The 18,058-nt window shown below is 37.6% G+C and overlaps 1 protein-coding gene across 2 annotated transcripts in view; it reads right to left on the bottom strand.

Annotated features, from left to right (window-relative positions):
* The window catches only part of DPYD (dihydropyrimidine dehydrogenase), a 783,111-nt gene that overhangs the window by 726,852 nt on the left and 38,201 nt on the right, over positions 1–18,058 (bottom strand).

Raw genomic sequence — 18,058 nt, 5'->3', positions numbered from 1 at the left:
ATATTTCATGCCAATGGACAAGACAGGAAAGCAAGAGATGCAATACTCAGATCAGACAAAATAGACTTTAAAATCAAGGCCATAAAGAAAGACAAAGAGGGACACTATTTAATGGTTATGAGATCCATCCAAGAAGAGGATATTAATCATCAATATATATGCCCCTAATATAGGAGCACCCAGATATCACCAACAAATACTAAGAGACATAAAAGGAGAAATTGTTGGGAATACAATCACAGTAGGAAACTTTAACACCCCACTCACATCAATGAACAGATCCTGCAGACAGAAAATCAATAAGGCAACAGAGATACTAAAGGACACAATAGAAAAGTTAGACTTAATATTTTCAGGACATTACATTCAAAAAAATCAGAATATACATTCTTCTCAAGTGCACATGGAATATTCTCAAGAAGTGATCACATCCTGGGACACAAAGCTAACCTCAACAAATTTAAGAGTGTAGAAATTATTTCAAGTATCTTCTCTGACCACAATGGCATGAAACTAGAAATCAACCACAGGAAAAGAAATGAGAAAAGACACACTACATGGAGACTAAACAACATGCTACTAAAAATAAATTGGGTCAATGAGGAAATCAAGAAGGAAATTAAGGAGTTCCCATTGTGGCTCAGTGGTTAACGAATCCGACTAGGAACCATGAGGTTGTGGGTTCGATCCCTGGGTTTGCTCAGTGGGTTAAGGATCCAGCATTGCCGTGAGCTATGGTGTAGGTTGCAGACGTGGCTCGGATCCTGTGTTGCTGTGGCTCTGGTGTAGGCCAGTGGCTACAGCTCTGATTCGATCCCCAGCCTGGGAACCTCCATATGCCACAGGAGCAGCCCAAGAAATTGCAAAAAAAAAAAAAAAAAAAAAAAAAAAAAAAAAAAGAAGAAGAAGAAGGAAATTTAAAAATACCTCAAGACAAATGATAACGAAGACACAACCACTCAACATCTATGGGATGCTGCAAAAGCAGTGCTCAGAGGGAAATTCATAGCAATACAGGCCTTTCTCAAAAAAAGAAGAAAAATCTCAAATCGACAACTTAATGCACCACCTAAATGAATTAGAAAAAAGAACAGAAAAATCCCTAAAGTCAGCAGAAGGAAGGAAATCATTAAGATCAAAGAGGAAATCAATAAAATAGATATTCACAAAACAACAGATAAAATCAATAAAACCAAGAGCTGGTTCATTGAAAAGGTATACAAAATCGACAAACCTCTGGCTAGACTCACCAAGAAGAGGAGAGAAAGAACCCAAATAAACAAAATCAGAAATGAAAAAGGAGGAGTTCCTGTCATGGCGCAGTGGTTAACGAATCCGACTAGAAACCATGAGGTTGCGGGTTCGGTCCCTGCCCTTCCCTTGCTCAGTGGGTTAACAATCCGGCGTTGCCGTGAGCTGTGGTGTAGGTTGCAGACGCGGCTCGGATCCCGCATTGCTGTGGCTCTGGCGTAGGCGGGTGGCTACAGCTCTGATTCAACCCCTAGCCTGGGAACCTCCATATGCCGCGGGAGCGGCCCAAGAAACAGCAACAACAACAACAAAAAAAAAAAAAAAGAAAAAAAAAAAAAAAGAAATGAAAAAGGAGAAATCACAACAGATACTACAGAAATACAAAAAAACCGTGAGAGAATACTATGAACAATTGTATGCCAACAAATTTGACAACCTAAAAGAAAATGGACAACTCTCCAGAGACGTACAGCCTGCCAAAAGTGAATCAAGAAGAAAGAGATCAACTGAACAGACTGATCACTAGAAATGAAATTGAATATGTCATAAAAAACACTCCCTGCAACTAAAAGTCCAGGACCAGATGGCTTCACAGGTGAATTCTACCAAACATACAAAGAGGAACTTATACCCAACCTCCTTAAACTTTTTCAAAAGGTTGAAGAAGAAGGAACACTCCTAAAGACATTCTATAATGCCACCATCACCCTAATTCCAAAACCAGACAAAGATACCACCAAAAAAGAAAACTATAGGCCAATATCTTTGATGAATATAGACGCAAAAATTCTCAACAAAATTTTAGCCATCAAAATCTAACAACATATGAAAAAGATGACACACCACAACCAGGTGGGATTCATCCCAGGTTCACAACAATGATTCAACATATGCAAATCAATCAATGTCATATACCACCTTAACAAAAGAAAAGTCAAAAACTACATACTTATCTCAATAGATGCAAAGAAAGCATTTGAAAAAGCACAACATCCATTAATGATCAAAACTCTTACCAAAGTGGGTATAGAGGGAACATACCTTAACATAACAAAAGCCATTTATGATAAACCCACAGCAAATATAACACTCGATGGAGAAAAGCTGAAAGCCTTTCCACTAAAATCTGGAACAAAACAGGGATGCCCACTCTCACCACTGTTATTCAACATAGTATTGAAAGTCCTAGCCACAGCAATCAGACAAACAAAAGAAATAAAACACATCCAAATAGGAAGAGAAGAGCTAAAACTGTCACTGTATGCAGATGACATGATACTATGTATAGAAAACCCTAAGGACTCAAGCCAAAAACTACTTGAACTCATCAACAAATTCAGCAAAGTATCAGAATATAAGATTAACATTCAGAAATCAGTTGCATTTCTGTATACTAACAACAAAATATTAGAAAGGGAATACAAAAATACAAACCTTGTAAAATTGGACCCCCCAAAAATCAAATACCTGGGTATACACCTGACCAAGGAGGTGAAAGACTTATATGCCGAGAACTATACAACATTAATCAAGGAAATTAAAGATGATGCAAAGAAATGGAGAGATATTCCATGCTCCTGGATTGGAAAAATCAATATATTGTGAAAATGGCCGCACTACCCAAAGCAATCTACAGATTCAATGCAATCCCTATCAAATTACCCATGACATTTTTCACAGAACTAGAACAAACAATCCAAACATTTATATGGAACTACAAAAGACCCAGAATTGCCAAAGCAATCCTGAGGAACAAAAACCAAGCAGAAGGCATAGCTCTCCCAGACCTCAAGTGATACTACAAAGCCACAGTCATCAAGACAGTGTGGTTCTGGTACCAAAACAGACAGACAGACCAATGGAACAGAAGAGAGAACCCTGAAAGAAACCCAGACACCTAAGGTCAATTAATCTTTGACAAAGGAGGCAAGAACATAAAATGGGAAAAAGACAGACTTTTCAGCAAGTATTGCTGGGAAACCTGGACAGCTGCACACAAATCAATGAAACTAGAACACACCCTCACACCACACCCAAAAATAAACTCAAAATGGCTTAAAGACTTAAATATAAGATAAGACACCATAAAACTCCTAGAAGAGAACATAGGCAAAACACTCTCTGACATCAACCTCATGAATATCTTCTCAGGTCAGTCTCCCAAAGCAACAGAAATAAAAGCAAAAATAAACCAATGGGACCTCATCAAACTGACAAGCTTTTGCACAGCAAAGGAAACCAAAAAGAAAACGAACAGACAACTTACAGAATGGGAGAAAATAGTTTCAAATGATGCCACTGACAAGGGCTTAATCTCTAAAATATACAAACAACTTATACAACTCAACAGCAAAAAAGCCAACAACCCAATTGAAAAATGAGCAAAAGACCTGAACAGACATTTCTCCAAGAAAGATATACAAATGGCCAACAGGCATGTGAAAAAATGCTCAATATTCCTGATTATTAGAGAATTGCACATCAAAACTACCATGAGATACCACCTCACACCAGTCAGAATGGCCATCATTTATAAGTCCACAAATAACAAATGCTGGAGGAGGGTTGTGGAGAAAAGGGGACCCTCCTGCACTGTCAGTGGGAATGTAAGCTAGTACAACCACTGTGGAGGACAGTATGGAGGTACCTTAGAAAACTATACATAGAACTACCATATGACCCAGCAATCCCATTCTTGGGCATATATCTGGACAAAACTTTCCTTGAAAAAGACACATGCACCCACATGTTCATTGCAGCACTATTCACAATAGTGAAGACATGTAAACAACCCAAATGTCCATCCACAAATGACAGATGATTAGATTAGGAAGATGTGGTATATACACACAATGGAATACTACTCAGTCATAAAAAAGAATGACATAATGCCATTTGTAGCAACATGGATGGAACTAGAGACTCTCATACTGAGTGAAGTAAGTCAGAAAGAGAAAGACAAATACCATATGATATCACTCATATCTGTAATCCAATATACAGCACAAATGAACCTTTCCACAGAAAAGAAAATCATGGACTTGGAGAATACACTTGTGGTTGCCAAGAGGGAGGGGGAGGGGGAAGGAGTGAGCTTGGTGTTAATAAATGCAAACTATTGCCTTTAGAATGGATTAGCAATGAGATCCTATTGTGTAGCACTGGGAAGTATGTCTAGTCACTTATGATGGAGCATGATAACGTTAGAAAATAGAACGTGCACATGTAAGTATAACTGGATCACTATGCTGTACAGCAGAAAAAAAAAATTGTATTGGGGAAATAACAATTAAAAAAAGAAAGAGTTAACGATTAGGAAATTTCGTTACAGCTAAATACTAGTTAAAACAGTCTCCATTATGTTATGTCTAGCCTCGGCCCACTAACTTATGATTAATGTTTACTTTCTAGTTAGAATTATATTGCACCTAGTGTCTGGTTTTTGACAAATCTCTTCCTTGCTTAATTGCTTTATTTTACCAATGGTTACTTTCCAGTTAAAGTTACATTGCACCTTGTGCATTCTTTTGTAATTGAAACACTCCTTAACACCCCTTCCAAGCCATCTTCATTCCAGAGAGAAGGGTTAGTCAAGGAACAATAACCCTGAAGACAACCAGAAACCCTCACTGAACCCAATGATACCAGCCATAACAACTCTGAAATGATCTATGCATGCAGAATAATGTAGACACTTTAATCAATAACCCTGTCTTCTGAGCTAAACCTATACAAAACCCCTTGCCAGCTCCTCTCAAATTAGGATATAATTTTGGGGCACTAGCCTGCTGTGTCCTCCTTAGCCTTGCAGAGCAATAAAGCTGTTCTTTCTCTTCTTCAAAACTCTGTCTCAGAGACTTAATTGATGCTAGTGTACAGAGGCCAAATTTTTTGGCTATAAGATTACTAGTTAATTGAAAAATTACTTTTATGATGGTAGTATTCTTGCCAAAATCACTGTCCTGTCCTAACAAAAACTTCTGAATCCCTAAAGTCTAATTGTTTTCACCATCTCAATCCACTCTTCTTTTGTAGACATTTTCATGTCCACTCTTCCTTCCAAAACTCTTCTTCCATTGTTTTCAGACATGAATCACTTTCAAACTGAATTATGTATTGGTTTTTGCGTTCCAAACATACAATGCATATTCCACATTTAAACCTCTATTCTCCTTGCTGGACTTCCTGGCCCTCTTCCTCTTACTCACTCTTTTAAGTTCTCCCCTACTAAACTAAAACATGGCTAGAGTCCAGAGATGATAAAAAAAAAAAAGTTATTCCAAATAAGTGTAAGAAAAACAACCACACTGTCAAACTTTCTTACACCATGCTGTGGGAAAATGATTTGGGTAGATTACTTTTTGATTTGTAGCTTACAAAGCTAGTAGCTTTAGAACCAGAAAGTATAACTTTAAAAAGAAGGCATACAGATAAAGATCTAGAGATAAAGAGGCAGAGATAGGTTAATATAAAGGTTAAATACACATTCAAATTCTCAGGAATGTATGAGAGGCAATTTAAAAGAAAACATAATAAAGCTAAAAGCAAATGGGTAGGAACAGGATGAACCAACAGATAAAAGGGGCAAAGGCATATACCATAAACACCACCTGTATTCTTTTTGGAGCTCACTAAGGAAAAATGGAAGTTATCCAAAATAACTAACTACGATTTCTTCATGTAGCCTGGAAATAAACTAAAAATACTGTATCTGTATAAGTTTTGTCTCTTATAGAATAAGAAACACAGAGAGTTTATGATAAAGCATCTATTTAATCATAAAAATCACAGGGATATAGCAACCTGGATTTGGTCACCAAATACTCAAATGGATGGATGAAGAGGTCAATTGAATGGCAATGAATAACTAAAACTTTGTGGTGATCAGTTTGTAGTGTATACAGATGTTGAATTACAATGTTGTATACCTGAAACTTACATAGTGTTATGCACCACTCCTTACCTCAACTTAAAAATAAAAAGTATATGATTTTTGATAAAAGTCATATTTAGGATAAATAAATATAGTATTAATTTACTCAGTTTTAATATCTATAAATTATGACTGAAGATACAAAATTCTTCAAAGAAATTCTAGATAAATGTTTATCATCTGAACCTAAGACATTCACCACAGGCATATAAAAATAAAATAATACTGTTATGTGTGCATTTAACATGTCTTCATTTAATCCTCAAAATAATTTAATTAGATTGCTATAATTATTAGTATTTCCATTTTTTCCCCATTTTATTCCCTTTTTTATTGAAGAAAACTGAAGCTAGCTAACAGAGGTGAAGAATGGTACCAAGGTCAACGCAGAGACCTGACTGGCACCCACACAGTCTGTCTCTAAGTGGGAGCTGATTCCATCACACTCTACTGCCTCATCCAGCATATAAAATTTAACTATCCTTACTCCTTACTCCGTTTTTCTTTTTCTACTTAATTATTACTTTATTTGATTTATTCATTTTTCTGTGTTTTTAGGGTCGCACCCGCAGGACATGGAATTTCCCAGGCTAGGGGTGGAATCAGAGCTGTAGCTGCTGGCCACAGCCACAGCCACAGCAACACCAGATCCAAGCCACGTCTGTGACCCTCACCACAGCTTATGGCTATGCCAGATCCTTAACTCACTGAGCAAGGCCAGGGATTGCACCTGTGTCCTCATGGACAGTCAGATTCGTTTCCACTAAGCCACAACAGGAACTCCTTAATTATTATTTTAACATACTCCCTAAAAATAAGACACCTTTTTCTAAGTCATTATAATTTGATATATGCCATTGTGGTCCTTAGGATTTTTTGGTCATCTATACCTAAAACCTGCTTTGACAGTTTAAGCCAACAACAACAACAACAACAAAAAGGGAGACTATATTTGGAGAGGAGAGTATCTCATACAACACAAAACTGCAAAACTCTCCTGATGAAAAGCCATGAGTAACCCAGGCAGCTTTTTTATCTACATCTGCCTCCATCTTCTGTCTTTTCAAATGGCTTTTTCTGCTTTTAATGTAATTGACAGGTAGAAAATGCTGCCCCACAAAATCCAGCTTTCATTCTTTTTTTTTTTTTTTTCTCCTGCTCAAATAGTCCAGAATGAAATAGAATATCTTGTCCCAGATTTCTAAGAGAGAATCTGCTTTTCCTGGGTTGAGTCAGTTTTCTCAATCAGATTCAAGTAACCAGAACTGGGGTTAGAATCAGATGGTACAAGTACAGCTTCAAGGGCCCACACTTATGAATTGTGGTGGGCAGATATCCTCAAAAATATGCACCATAGTCATATTTATTCCAGAATTTACTATAAATATTTGTCTCTTGTAGAAAAAAATCCTATAACTAAGGAGCATAAAAATTACAGGGAGCTCAAACCTAACAGGTTGGACATTAAGGCAATCAGGCATACCACTTCAGCATAAAGACTATTTTGAGCTAAAGGCAATTACAAAAAAGAAAATGCAGAAAGAGCTTTTTGCCCTCTCTCTGCCTATTTAAAAGCAGGACATAAATTTCTGTTCCTTTTCCTGTCTCCTATTTGAGAACAGCCTTCATCACTGGAGATGGAAAGTTCACACCAAGATGTACAAACCTTACTAAAATAAGTCTTTTCATCCATTAGTTTCCCCCATATTCTTACCTTCCCACAATTAACCACACCTAAAAGCCAAACCCCTTGTCCTTTGTCTTGTCACTGCTCCACAATTTACTACCTTTTGTTAAAATGGTATATAAACTGTTAGGTCCGACTGCTTCATTGAGTCTTCACTTCTTTTCTATGAAATTCTCCATGCACATAAAAATAAACTATCAACGTCAAATAAAATTTGTATGCCTTTTCTTCTATTAATGTTTTTGCCAGTTTAATTTGCAGACCTCATTTACTGAATACAAGATGGTAGAAGAAAAGGTTTTTTTCTCTTTTACATAAATTATAAATACAGATAGATATATAGATGATAGATAGATATACAGATAAATAGATATTTGGAGCTACAGCTTCAAATGTTGATGTTAAAATTTTAACCACTTATCTAATCTGCAACTCTTGAACAGATATTAATATTTTCAGGATCAATCATATAAAATCCTTGGGGGAATAGTTTACTAAAATCCAAATAGAAATTAGAAATCCAATTAGAAATAAGAAATTAAACCTAAATTCTAAATAGAAATTTTTAGAAATTCTGATAGACTAAAAAAAGGGAATATTCCATTCTGTCTTAGTAAAAATTACGGAATCAAAGCAGGGCCATATGCAGGGTATAACACAATTTGTGTTGTTACTAAAGCAACTCAAGAGAGGTAACACGAAAATCACCTGGTCTAAAGAAAATAAAATATGCAATGCAGTGAGGATGTACTGATCCAAACGGAATTATATAAAAGTCCAAATAAACTTACATAATGGAGGACTATGAGGGCAGAGTTTCACATTTCTGTTCACATTCAATTTTAAGTGTGTGAGTACAGGAGGCTCTTTTTCAAGCTATTTCTCTGTGGTCCCTGATACCCAGAGTGCATGCAGTATTAATGTTCTAGTTTTGTGAGTATACAGCATACAGCAAATTCTCACTAAAAGAAAAGCTCCTCAAATTCGAATCCTTTCAATAGGCTCTAATGTATTATTTCCTACATTGGAAATCACGGCACTTTATTTAAGGAAATCAGTCTGGCCAAGTGAGCTCTGTGGAGTACAGCCTGCACAGACATCGGTTCAAAGGATCAGATGTCAGAGTGCTCCCTCTAATGTCCCTTAATCATCACTCCGATTAGTGCTTGAATAGGACTGTGATTAAAAACGCTGCTGCCATTGTCTACCTATTCAGGCGCCTAGCTTTCTACGTGGGTTCCACCGATTAGTGTTTGAATAGGGGAACGATTAGAAAGACAGCTGCCATTGTATGCCCATTCGGAAAACAGCAAAACTCGCATATTTATTTGTTATGAGCACCAAATAAATGTTTTGCAAAGGTAAAATATACCATTAGGCTCTAAAGACAATTTAGCTGATTTCTTTTGTTCAGAGCACTCTATTTTCCCATATGCAAAGATATTTCTTATTTGCAAATACAGTAATATGCTTCATTAATATCTTTTAAAATATACATATTCTGTTTTTATAGACATAGTCTTAACACACATCTGCTTTATTATATAGTACTTACGACCTACAATACATCATATAATTCCAGTTTAGTATTTATGACTATGCAAAGAATTTCTGCATAAACAAATCAAATTAGTTTGGTTTCAGATCTTCTGGATTCTCTTCTCAATGATCTTAGACTACTATGTAATCTATACGAACAACTCCTTCAAAAAGAAACTTGTCAAATGTTTAGAGGGAACATTTCACTCTCAGGCCATTTTAAGGGAAGAGGAACATTTCAGGTTAGCAGTGGGTACCCTACAGAGGCTCACACAACAGAGAGCATCAGCCAGGGTGAAGTCCCCATGACAACGAAGAGCTACAGATTGATGAAACTGGGCAGGACCAAAGTGTCATGCTGAAGCTTTTTGGAGAAGGCAAAGCGTGGCAAAAAATTCACTGGAAGGTAATTCATTCCAACTTTGTTCAATGCATATATTAGGCAGTGCTCAAAACATCTGATGTTTCGGTTTCTCTCTCGCTTGCTCTCGCTCTCACTCACATACACACACATACACACGTACACACACATGCACACTCAATTTGCTGCTAGGAAATTTCTGAGCAATACAGACAATGTCCCTCTGTTTTCCATTACCATCCTTAATCTCCTCCTGTTCCTACCCTTCCATATTCTTTCCATATTTAGTTACTCAGTTCTGAATCCACTGTCATCATGGATCTACATACGTAATAGCAGAAACAGACCTGGGAGCATCAATCCATTAATGGTAAACAGTGACAATTATGGGGGATTATATATATGCCTGGAAATGCTTTAAGTATAGTATGCAAATTGACTAATTTAATCAGAACAGCAACTGTATCAGGTGGATGCTATTATTATCCTCATTTTACAGAAGAGGAAACGGAGACAGGAAGAGATTAAGGCGTTTACTCAAAGTCACACAGCTAGTAAGGACAGAACCAGTAATTGAACCCAATTAGTTTATCTCTGTAACTCACTCTTAACCAATCTTTCTGCTGATAGATCATCCCTTTAGGTTCCACTGTCTTATTTGCTTTCATAAAAGCCCAACCGCAAAGATAAGGAAGCTAGCTTTAAAGGGAAAGTTTTTCTTTCTTTTGCTAATAAAGCTAATTGAAACATACCTTACTGAGGGGAAATTTTTTTCTAGTTTAATTTAAACCCTGACGAGATAATTACACTCCATTCTAATTAACAATAAAGTTGATTAAAAAAAAAAACAGAGCCACTACTTAGCCATTATAAAATTTTAAACTAAAGAAGAGTAAAATAAAAGTAACAGGCATGATGGCTGACAATTACAAACGAGTTTAATTTGTATGTTACATGGATGTAGAGAAGTTGTGATCCGTCTGAAATAAATAATTAAAGCAAAGCTTTCTTGTAACAGCCTCAGGAAATCAAGAGTTAACACTTTTCTTCTTTTTAGGCAATTAACATTTTATTACATATTTTGCCTGGAGAACACATTTCTGACAAAACTATTCTATATGTGGAAGAACAACACAGACTTCAAAGACTGAACCAAATATATGTCAAAATTCTAAATTACAGCAGGTAGCAGAGTGTGCTTTCTTAATGAGATGCCATGCTCTTCTCTTAATGAAATAATCAGGATACAGAACTTTTCAATAAATGTCGTTAGTAATGTCATCACTGTTATTGTTACTTGAGCTACTCCCTGCTGGCCTCTTGCGTCTCACCACTCGGTACCTGCCCTCATATGCTACACTTCAGCCGTGTAGCACTAAAACTGCTAAAGTACCTTAAGTTCAATGTCCTTCCTTATCTTAAATGTTTCCAATATATGGTCTGTATTCAGGGGGGATCATTCTTCTTTTTCTTCCCCTCCTTCATCTAGGTTTTCCCCTTAAATTCTGTTTCCTCAGAGTGGTCAACCTCAAATCTTGAGACTAAGTTACCTGCTCAGCTATAATTCCCAGGGTTGGCTGTACTCACACTCGGTTGTGAATGAGTTTAATGCCTGTTCAAATGACAGTGATACAGTAAGTTGTCAGGGCAAGAAAAGTGTCTTTCCCCACTTTTCGCAGTGGCCGGCACATCTTAGGTCTTCCATGAATATTTGATAATTAATTAAACTGTACAACTCACATCTCAAGCAAATATACTATAAATATTTAGTAAAACAATTTATCTGTAGTAGCGTTGTATAAATATGAAATAATGTGGCGAATATATCAATTCCTGAAGAGAGTTCACTGCTATGGAAAGTACCTTCTTTCCAGCCTTTGGATTATTGCCCAACAATGCTCAGGAGATGCTCCTTAGAGTATATACTTCACATAGAGACAATGGAAACCAATCCAGGATTTCATATTTTAATTACAGATTCAGAGTATATACTTCATATTCTTAAAGAAATTGAAATTGCCCAAAATTCTCCTTTTGAAACCTATAACTAGACTTTAAGACTTCTACCAAAAATGCCCTTCTCATAAGCAGCACGCCACTATATTAAAATAAATACCAGTTATGTACTCAGAATTCATAGGGCGGAAGACCATCTAGATCCATCCAAGTCCCTGCTGCAGGTTGGAAGGTGCTACCTAGGTTTCAACACTCAAAAGGACATTCTTGGGTCCCACTGCTGGCTGGTACCTCCAGGACAGTGGAAGCTCTTTGGTTGGCAGCTGTTTTCAGGGCCAGTTCTAGGGTGATGTGAGCTATCTCTGTCACAAAATTTACGGGGCACTCACTCTCAGAGTCCTGCAATTTCTGTCTCAGCTTCCCAGCCAGAGTTCTGAATGGTTTTGCCTGGCCACACCCTTCTTTCTTAGTCTCTCTGATCCACAATAGGAACTTACTCTACCCTACCTTCCCACTTCAACAGACCTCTTTGGAGAACCTGCTGGATGGAGAATGGGAGATACTCATCAATTCTGTTAAATCCAAATTCAAAAATCAGACTTTGTGGGATGGGGGATATTTGGCTCTAAATCCTTCTCCTTCCACCTAAAAATCTGTACATGATAGGCCCGTAGCCACTGATTTTAATTTCTTGAAGAAAAGGATGGGAGTACAGAAAGCAGGATACAGAGTTTCTAGAATTCAGATTTGGGAAATCAGGTTTTCGAGGAAATTGAAAGAACTTGGTTGACTGACAGTGTGGATATAGGAGATTTATACACTGAGTTAAAAGCAAATTTTATATTCTCCATTTCTACTTTCTTATCTAAACTATACAAATATTTTAAGAATATGGAAAGACAAAATGAGGTCAAAAGAAAAGAGAAGGGTCCAGAAATACTGGCAGATCCCAACAAAAGAGGATCAGTGTCCAGTTGGACATGGGGATGACAAATACTAGCCAGGTGCATGGAAATACCAAGCTGGAGGGCCTGTCACTCACTAACTAGATGAAGCCCTAGGAGGTGGTGACTGACTATCAAGTTCCCCAAGCTCCAGTAATGGGAGGAACATTAGAATAATTGTCAGGTATTCAAGAGTGGCTTCAAAGTTAAAAAGAGGTGGGGGACAGGAAGGGACCTGGTGAATGGGAAGGAAGGGTGACTCCACATTCCCAATGGTCATTAATAGCAGAAAGATGTCATGAAGAATCAGCTGGGCTCAGCTCACCCTCAACACCTGCCACCAAATCCCTGGAAACTTAGCTATTAGCTTAGAGAAACATGGGGCAGCAGGAGACAAACAAGGAAAAAAGAATTCTGAGAGTGACAGTGACCCAGGTCCCACTCTTACAAAAGCTCAAAATAAAAATGAAGGTCAGTTACAGGAAAATAAAGGATGTTTTATTTCCTGCATGCCTGGGTTTCTAATCTAATATTTGTATTTTCCACATAAACAATGTATTTTTCACCTACTGAAGAAGTCAAGTTGCAAAGAATCTTGGTTTTGGTTATTTCTGTATTCCAGAAACTCCTTCAGGTACTGAGTCTATTTTGGGGAGAAAGCTATTGTCAGCAATCAGGAAAACAAGCTCAAGCTTGAGAAGCTGTTTTAAACTAGAGTGTAAGAAGAGGCCAGGGTAGAACAGGGATTGCTTTCTTACTGTGCATCTCGTCAAAAACTCATTGAATTTTGGAGCTTAAAAAGAGAAATCCATATTGTGAATTTGACATGTACCAATATTGGAACATGCACTCCATGTCAAATTTAACAGAGCCAAGTAGCTGGGGATCCAAGCAAGAATGACTCCATCTTCCCTTTCTGAATGAGAGCAGTCGACGGATAACGTTTTAAACTATGTGCATTTCATTCCTTAAGAGTCATGTAAATTTGAGAAGGAAAAAAACGGAGTCAGCAGACAAGGTACACTATGAGGATAATTTCCAAAGTACAAAAAATAACCATGGTCAGAAATCAGGTATTAGAGGCAAGGCCCGTTGACCTCTCCTTCCTTATTGGAACTCTCCAACTGTGCTCCTGGGGCTCTCATCTCACTCATCACAGTGCTTCTTGGCTGAATTCTCCTCTCTGCCTGGTGTTCAGTGTCAGGCTGAGCTACACAGGAGCCTGCAGCAATAGGAAAGCAGCGTGCTTCCATGTACCTGTTTTATATGTTTTTATCTTATTGATATATTTGGCATGATTTCTATTTTGTATCATCTACCTCAATTACTGAGTCTCTTGGTGACCCCCTTTCCATTTTTCACCTAACTCGCCTCTCCCTAATCCCTGCTCAAAGGTCCCAAAAGTCCAACCTCCACACTCTTCCCACTCTACACACTCTTCCTAGGTAGCCCTACCCACAGGCTTTTAATTACCCATATGTATTCTGATTATTCAAAACTCTCCATCTCAATTTCTGACCCCTTTACTGAGGGACAAGTTTCAAACTAAACAGGATGTCCCACAGGGACAAGACACTCAAAAGATCCCAAGCTGAATCCACTCTTTCACTCGATTCACCCTATAAAAAACCAAATGCACATGTAAAATCAACTCCCGAGTCATAGTTATTTTACCTCCTGTTACGGAGGTAAAATCCATATGCTGAAATTCCAACCCTCAGTGTGATGGTATTAGGAGACAGGGCTAGAAGTGTGAGAAATGAATGTTTGTTGTTTAAGCCCACAGTCTGATATTTTTGTTATAGTAGCCCACACTGACTAAGACGCTTCCTAATTCCGCTCAAGCTTATCCTCTCTCTTGCATACCCACTGCCCTGGGCTTCATGATTCATCTCCCTGCCTTCTACGCCCGCCCAAGAGACCTTGCCTTCCCTCTTCCTTGTTGAAACCACATTCCACGTGAAAGCTAGCCTGATTCAGCTGAAGGCAAATGTGACCAACCCACACTGGTGATTAACATCCCTTCACTGTTCACCCTTTGAAAGAGTACTGTATGTTGATATTTCTGTCTTCTTCTAAAGAACGTGAGACCTTCTCAGCAAGACCTAAATCATACCCACCTTTACTCCAGAGTGCTAAGTGGTACAATGCCTGGGTCATTGTTAACAGACAATCAGTGCAGAAACAAAGTAGCAATGAAGACTGAAGCTCATATAGGAAAAAAAAAGACTTATCTAAACCTACATATTATTTTAGTTATTTCCTAGAAGGAAAAAAGTCAGTGATTTGTTTTTATTTATTTATTTTTAAAAGCCTGCTTAAAGAGCTGTGGTGCCAGACTGCATGGGTCCAACCTCTAGTTCTACCATTTGGTTGTAGAAGCTTAGACAGGTTTCTTAAGCATCCTTCATCTTACAGGGTGGTTCTGAGGCTTAAGTGAGTTACTTCATAGGAAGAACTCAAAATAAAACTGCAGTTAGCAAATTCTTAATAGTTTTAACATAGTGAATTATGGTTTATTCTCATTTTTATTATTTTACTTTGAGCACCTACTATGTGCCATGTGTTTAAAACAAATTAGCTAAAATTCTCAAAAACATATAAAAAATTTGACTATCTTTAATTGCCTTTCCTTTTCATTTTCACCTAGGATAAGTTTTCTCACTTGTAATATTTTCTGGTCTTTAAAAATTGCTAATGGAAAATGAGTACAAAATATTTATGTAATTATGATAGTTCAACATTTTCAAAAATGGCAAAAATAAACAGCAGTTATGGAACACCTGCTTAAAAGATACTGGAAATAACTGCTTCGTGCTTCATTAACCAGTAAAAACACATTTGCCAGCTTAAATACCCTACTGAATTCAGAATTTCTAATTATTACAAGAATGGTATTAATTTGGCAAAGAAATTCCTGAGTAAAAAATTCCAGAATTGCCATTCTTAGGGTACTTTTAGAAGGCCAAACAGATGCCTATTTTCTAAGACGCCTATAAATAAATAATATTTAACTAAATGCGATCTACTTTGATAATTTTAGACTACTGATTTTGTATATTTTATTCACCTTCAAGTGGCATTCAATACAGTGCCTGACATATGGTCGCTTCAAGGACTAAAGTGGAAAGAAAAAGGGACAGATAGAGAGAGACTCTGGGACTTCAAACAAATCCAAACCACAACCCTGATGCAGATATGCAAAGAATGGTAAGGGAGGGAGTTCCCGTCGTGGCGCAGTGGTTAACGAATCCGACTAGGAACCATGAGGTTGCGGGTTCGGTCCCTGCCCTTGCTCAGTGGGTTAACGATCCGGCGTTGCCGTGAGCTGTAGTGTAGGTCGCAGACGCGGCTCGGATCCCGCGTTGCTGTGGCTCTGGCGCAGGCCGGTGGCTACAGCTCCGATTCGACCCCTAGCCTGGGAACCTCCATATGCCGCGGGAGCGGCCCAAGAAATAGCAACAACAACAACAACAACAAAAAAAAAAAAAAAAAAAAAAAAAAGAATGGTAAGGGAGTGTGTCAAATTAAAACGGAAAATGTAAAGGTATTATTATGGACTGAACTATAGGTATTTCCCTTCAAATCCATTTATTAAAGGCCTAACTCCCAGTACCTCAGAATGTAACTGTGTCTGGAGAGAGTCTTTACAGAAGTAATTAAATTAAAATGAGTTCATCAGAGTGGCTCTTATTTGGTATATTGGTGTCATCACGACAGGAAATGTGGACAGATACAGAGAGAAGACCATGTGAAGATACGGGGAAAAAGCCACCTACAATACAGAGAGAGGCCTTAGAAGAAATCAACCCTGCAGACACCCTGATCTCAACTCCTTCGCCTCCAGTGCACGGAGAATGTAAATTTCTGTTCTTGAGGCCACCCGGACTGTGGTACTTTGTTACGGCAGCCCTCACTGACTATCACAGATTTTAGCAAATATTGTCAAATATACTTTCAAATTGCTTTTCTGGGAGTTTGTGCCAATATATATTTAACGAAGAAAGACTATCTCATTGTATCTTTGCCAATTACAAAAAAAAAAATAAGACAATTTATGAGCTAACATTATACAATGAAAAGGCTGATTCGCACAAAATAATAATAATGATAACAACAATAGTAATAGAGAAAGGTTCTCTTTCTAAATAAACAATTTTATAGTCTATAAATAGGACCTTAGAAAATGTATCTAATTTATCTGCATCACAGTTCTTACACATTTAAAATAAAAGATTTAGGCGTAGTAATCTTTAAAAGCATTCTAAGTTTGAAAATCACATGATTCCTTTTTCAGTGTCCTTCAACTGCTCACATCATTATACAGGATCATGACATAGTCGATTTATTCCTTGATCTAATCTGGACCATACTAGTGTCCTTCCAGGGACCTCTACTGCAAGGGTCATGGCAGAATGCAGAGCTCCCAGAAGTGGAGCAAGGAAAACTGAATTTCAAATCTAGATCTGCTAGAAGTGGCTGTTAGCATCTCAAGTCATGTTGTTTCTCTGCATTTCCATCCTTTTTTTTTTTTTTTATTCAAAAATCTTTGCTGGCTGGCCAGTGACAGAAAAATTAAAAATCATTGAAAATCACACAAAATAAACTCACATGCGCACATACCCTCATTTCTATCCTCAAAGAGTGTGTATGTAGGAAAAAAAAGAAAGTATTTAAAAATAAACTAAAATCATTGCATTAAACAAGACATACATACAAAGTACCAAAAGAGCTAATGTCAAATAAGCTAGTACTATTAAATTGGCTAATGACTCAGGAAAAATGAGTTTTGGAGAAATTAATTGTGGGAATCACATAGAAAGGAAATTCTTTTCTCAACCTAAAGATTTCTAGCCCCTAATACGGCATTTTAAATATTGCCTTCAAGGCTGTACTTGATCCCCACCTATGGCCTAACAATCCCACCTATGGCCTAACAATCCCAGCCCTGCGATTATTTTATGGGCCCAATTAAATAACATTGTAGTGATCATTACTCTCAGAGACTTTTTTTTTAAGGCTATACCTGTGGCACATGGAAGTTCCCTGGGGCAGAGGTCAAACTCGAGATGTAGTTGCAGACTAAGCCAGAGCCACAGCAACACAGAATCTGAGCCACATCTGCAACCTACACCGCAGCTTGCAGCAATGCCAGATCCTTCACCCACGGAGTGAGGCCAGGGATCAAATCCACATCCTCTCAGAGACAATGTCAGGTTCCTAACCTAAGCCACAATGGGAACTCCTACTCTCGGAGATTTTTCCCTTGCACTTCACCTGAAGATATAAGATGTTCACCTGTTTCTCAAATGCATATTTTACAACAGTTTTTATATACTAGTGTGCCCTTCTTCAGTTGAATTATATCTGCAACATGGAAACTCTTC

This window comes from Sus scrofa, chromosome 4 (genome assembly GCF_054392235.1).
Source record: "Sus scrofa isolate SSC_HxYL_T2T_F1_AM1 chromosome 4, Sscrofa_HxYL_maternal_Yorkshire_Landrace_v2.0, whole genome shotgun sequence".
In the NCBI taxonomy this organism is placed as follows: Eukaryota; Metazoa; Chordata; class Mammalia; order Artiodactyla; family Suidae; genus Sus; species Sus scrofa.
Note: the sequence above shows the minus strand (reverse complement) of the source record. Positions and strands in the feature narration are given on the sequence as shown.